At 36.7% G+C, this 5,471-nt stretch overlaps 1 long non-coding RNA gene across 1 annotated transcript; it reads left to right on the top strand.

Annotated features, from left to right (window-relative positions):
- Positions 1 to 2,165: 2,165 nt before the first annotated feature.
- On the top strand, positions 2,166 to 5,082 carry LOC129350947 (uncharacterized). Its single transcript, XR_008604544.1, has 2 exons — positions 2,166 to 3,842; positions 4,926 to 5,082. It is a non-coding gene; the product is annotated as an uncharacterized LOC129350947 (long non-coding RNA).
- Positions 5,083 to 5,471: the final 389 nt, after the last annotated feature.

Raw genomic sequence — 5,471 nt, 5'->3', positions numbered from 1 at the left:
ATGTTTGTTCAGTGAAGTCTGAAAGTCCTGCTTCTCTAAACTCTTAATCTGCAGCAGAGTAGCTACAGAAAAATGTAAATCCATTTTATGTGACTGTGTGAGTGTGTTTAAGGCAGAGAAAGCACCAAGAAAATCTCCAAGTGGCAACACATAAAAGATTTCCTGCTTCTTTTTATGGCATGGCTCTCTGCTCAGTGAGTAATCATAGTAGCTGAGGGGTAAACAAGATCATTAAGAGATTTACACAAAGAAAAACGACGCTCTGAGGCCAGAAAAGCTCCAAATACAAACGCTGCAAGAATCCTTTATGCTCCTTTTTCCCTGTGTACTTATTAAAACAGTTTGTTCCCTCAGGACTTAAACATCTGTTCAGTGCAGCTGATTTCTCCTCAGTGAATTATGTGCATTTTGTAACATGATAAAAAAAAAAAATCGAGCTCAGCAACAACTTATGAACAGACTGGATGTTGCAGGATGTTACATCAGGCAAATCACACAGTAAACTAAACACAGACACGCTGTGATTATTTACTGGAACATAATCACAGGTCGGGGGAGTAAAACCACAGCTGGATTATGTTAATTTGAAAATTGAGTGAGAGAGCACTTTTATGATCCTCTCTGGTGTCGAGTTCATCATGACTGTCTGCGCTTATTGAGAAGACGATGTGGTTGTCAAAAGAAGAAATATACGTGCACTTTTACCCTCTGAATGTCTTCAAAACAGCAACTCTGTTACTGATCATACTACAGACATACTTGTCTGATTTATTTCAAGTCTGTTCTTATCAGTCTTGTATGTGAAAGGCAGAAGATCTAGTCTCTGCAGTATGTTTGGAACAACAGTGACATCTGGTGTCCAAACTAAAAATTAAACCAAGAGGAATAATCAATAATTCTACAGTAAAATTGAGAGAAGTTTTGCAAAACATGGTTGGAACTCCTGCTCATGATATTACATTCTGTGATAAAATAAACGATGCATTTTAAAAAGCTAATAACATCCAAACTGGGTACAAAAACCAACTAAAGTGGAAATATTTTGCTTTTGTGTAGTTTCGTGTCAAAAATAAAACAAGTCCAGTTACTATTATTTATATAGTAGATTTAAAACAATAGAAATAAGATCACATTTGCCTGACAAATTTCAATATTAAGACCTGCAATATTTATAAATGAAACACAAGATTTCTAATGTGTTCATTTAACCATGCCATATGTTTATATATTGAAATGTAAATTCATCAGGCCTTGTACACTATCTTTATTATACTTTTATTATATCTTTATTTTTAGCCTTAGTCTAATTCTCTTGTAATCCTTGTCATGCTTCTTCTGTATCTACCTGCTGTAACATGCAAATTTCCCCGTTATGGGATGAATTGAGTTTATCGAAACAAGCAATAAACACACAGTGTGTATGAAAAAATACATTATACATTTTCAAAATGTAGGTGAAGCTGAACAGGAACAAGAAATAACGACAGAGTCTGATGCATGTTGAATGTTATCAGCCGTTTAATGAGCTGAGATCCAAATAGGGTGCAATAACCAGCTGAAGTGCGGATTTCTCATTAATGCATGACACAACAGACGCAGGCCAAGTGGAACTTTCATAACATAACTACACGAGTCATTATAGAATTAAGGGATTTTTGAAGTCCATAGGAGGTCCGTGTATATTTTGGCAATTGGATTTTCCTTTCTGAAACGGGTATTAAAAAACAAAAAACGAGTGGTTATTTGATTTTCGTTTTAAAATACAAAAATTAAAATTGAAATACAAGGTGTTTTTCCTTTTCATGATCAAAAAGGGACATACGAAATTTTAAAAAAATGCTTTGATTTTCATTTTATATTTAGAATAACAAAAAAGTAAAATCAGTAAGAAACAGAAACGAAAAAAGGTCCGTTTTTTTCATTTTCTAAGACCGGAAGTAGTCATCAGCAAATGTGGCGTCAAACAGAGTACAGTGCATGGACTGTATATAATTTTTTTTTCGTTAGTTTTTATGGTCAAAATGATCAGGTCGCTGATCTCTCATTTTGAAAATAAATCAATATTGAATTTTTTTATAGAACGTTAAAGTTTTGCGAAGCCGGGGGGCGGGGCTACTTGATTGACAGTCTGGTCTGGAATGATTGACAGGTTCTATGGAGGAGGCAGCAGAGACTCCTCTCCTCGTTTGGATTAATTCTAATATAATAACTGTTGGTTTATTTATCGGTGCAGCAGCAGAACATTTTCCACAGACAGTTTTTCTGCCCGTGGCTTGTTTTAACCAGTTTTCTACCTTCGGCTGATTCTACCAGCAGACACTGAAGGACTCTGATAGTTCGGTAAGTAAATGTTTATTTTCGTATCGGTGCCGCTTTTAATGCACTTTATATGCAGCTTTAGTGTCAGATATAATGTGTGCCATGCACTCCAGATGTTGGTGGAGTTTGTTTCAGTGTGTGTTGACCAGAGAAGCGAGTTAGCATCCGGTAAATATTAGCTTTAATGTTAGCGATTGATTGGACCAACAGACACTGAAGGACTCTGACAGCTGGTTAGTAATAAATGATAATTTACTGATCGGTGCCGGTTTTAATGAACTTCATGTTCAACTTCAGAGTCAGATATAATGTGAGCAGTGAACCCCAGGAGTTGGTGGAGTTTATTTCTGTGTGTGTTGACCAGAGAAGAGTTAGCATCCAGTGAATATTAGTTTTAATATTAGCGATGCTAACCGAGCTATCTGAGCAGTCCTGATTAACAGCTAAATGTAGCATCAAGCTAACGATGTTTGTGTTGTTTCCTGTCAGCAGCTGAAGTGTGTTGTGTTCCTGTAATGTGGTTCATTAAGTTCATAAAACTGTGGCTGGTTGACATTAATATAACGTTCAGGAAACTTAAATGTGATTAAAACAGAAACATTAATGTTCTAGTTGTCAGTAATCAGCTTTAATTTGACACTAAAACAGACTCTGATAGTTTTAAATGACATCAGTGTCATGAATTTGTTGAAAATTGTCTCATTTGTTGTTGTGATGTTGCTGCTGATTCATGAAAACCAGATGATCCGTGTTGAAGACACGTTTAGTTCTAGTATCAGAAGTACAAGAAGGAAAATGGAAGTTTAGTTCTGCTACGTCAAAGGTTTCAGGAATAAAATAACTAAATGAGTCTTTATGCCTCAAACTTTATTTTACAAAAATGAAATAATGAAATAATCACAGATAATAAAAATATAAATAGCAGAGAAAACCTGAGAGAATAATTTCCTGAAAAGTCTGTGAAGGAAAAGCAGCTTTTGATCCTGAAAGATCTGAATCAGCTCCAACATCTGCATCTGACAGAATCAAGTCAACCAGAAAGAAAAGAAAAAAGAAAATGACTTCTTTCTGATCACATCTGTTCCGCTGCTTACAGGCTGCTGCTGCTCACATTCTTCACATTTATTGTTCACTTTTAAAAGTTCAGCAGACAGGTGCTCTGCTTTGGAGTGTTACGATGTTGTTGGTGATGTGGAGAGTGAAGTTTCCGTTTCACCCACAGCGTGCTTTAGGGCAGCCAGGTCGGACTTGATGTTTGAAATGCTGACCGACAGCTCAGATTTAACTGTCTGTAGTTCCGTTTTGATGGATGTTAAATTTTCACTCAAAGCTGCCAGGAGCTGTGTCTTTAAAATAACTGCCATCTCCTTACAGAGTGAAAGCAGCAGTTCCTCCTTAAGGTCAGAGATTGCAGCATCTGAGGGCCTCTTCAAAAGAAGACGTAGTTGATGAAGGCGTTCTGGAGCAGGACCAGAAAGACCACGACCAAGCAGCCTTGAGATCTTAGGCAGCGTCTCCCTCAGGTGGGTGTCAACGGTGTTCACGGTCAGGTCTGTGGTAATCCCGTCAAAAAACAAAACAGGAAAAAATCTAGATTATAAATCAACATGTAACCAGAGCACTCTGTGTATAACGCCATAGTATAGTATGTAGTTCAGAAAATGTCAAAGTATAGTATACTTTTCAAGAATAACATTATATGGCCTGTAGTTCATAGTATAGCATGTTGGCAAAAAAACTTCCAACAGATTATTATGTGGTTCAAAAGGCGCAAATTGATAGGATGTTGCCTAAAATTGTCATGTATGATATGTGGTTCAAAAAATGTCATGGTGCAGTATATCATCAAAATAGTGTGTTATTCAAGAAAACATCAGAGTATAATATGTCATCTAAAAAATGCCATAGAATAATATTTCATTGCACAAGTAAAAGTATAGTAATTTTTAAAACTGTTCAGATTCTTATAAAATGTTGCTAAAAAACAGTAAAAAAAACTAAAACAAAAAACATCATAGTAATATGTCAATTAAAAAAGCCTATAGTATAGCGTGTCGTCCAACAAACGTCATAGTTCAGCATATCGCCCAAAAAATATCATAGTATGGCCTTTGGTCCAAAAAGCGTCATTGTATAGCATGTCGCTCTAAAAACGTCATAGTATAGCATGTTGCTCTAAAAACGTCAGAGTATAGCCTTTAGTCCACACACATGTGAGGGGGTTAAAAGCAAATGGGTGTGAGTAAAATAAAAATAAATAAACAGAACTAAAAGTGAACTTCACGTTGACATTGATGGACATTCCAACCAGGAACAAAGTGAAAGATAATCAATAGGAAAAAAAACTCTTCCTGTTCACCTCTTAAAACCCAAAAACACACCGCAGTAGCACCCTAAACTAAAACTACCAATGGGTTCCCTGTTTTCCTTTCTGAACAGTTCAAAGGTCCCTCTCTGGCTCCCCACACATCCACCAACCACTGGAACACATCTCCAAAGTTCTGCCGGGCCAGCTCAGCTTCCCCTCAGAAGGAGCCAGATGAAGGAGCCTTTTGAGAGGCAGCTGGCATCGTGATTGGACTGTACTTTGGTCTGTTCCAATTCAGCTTCAGCTCCAGAGACGGCAGGCGGGACGAGTCAACGGAGGCCGGGTGGACGAAGGCATGCAGCTGAGTACAATCCAGAAAACAACAGAGGAGGAGTGCAGTGGCCCAGAGCCAGAACAGAGTAGCATCGTATGTCTCTTAGAAAACATCATAGTATAGCCTTTGCTATGAAAAAATGCCATTATATACATCATATATTGTACAAATAACAAGTCAAAGGAAAGAGACATACATTGTAGAATTGTAGTAATTGTGGGCTGACTGGTTTACTGATTATCAGTATTTTATTTTTTACTGATTTATGGTAATAAATCAATTTAAAAATGACACTACTTTGGCTGTGAACCTTTATCTACCTGTGGTCGCTCTGTCTTCTGGAGTGATTTGATTGGTTATACGTCACAAATAAAACTCCTTTAACTTAACATCTGTAAACAAAACAAAAACGTATCAACAAAGTTTTCTTTTAGAGTTTGTGTTCTTCTAAGTTTAACTCCAAGATTTTAAATACTTTCATTTACTGAAAATGATTATCTACTCCAAATG

This window comes from Amphiprion ocellaris, chromosome 17, assembly GCF_022539595.1.
Source record: "Amphiprion ocellaris isolate individual 3 ecotype Okinawa chromosome 17, ASM2253959v1, whole genome shotgun sequence".
NCBI lineage: Eukaryota > Metazoa > Chordata > Actinopteri > Pomacentridae > Amphiprion > Amphiprion ocellaris.
This window is presented reverse-complemented; position numbering and strand designations above follow the sequence as displayed.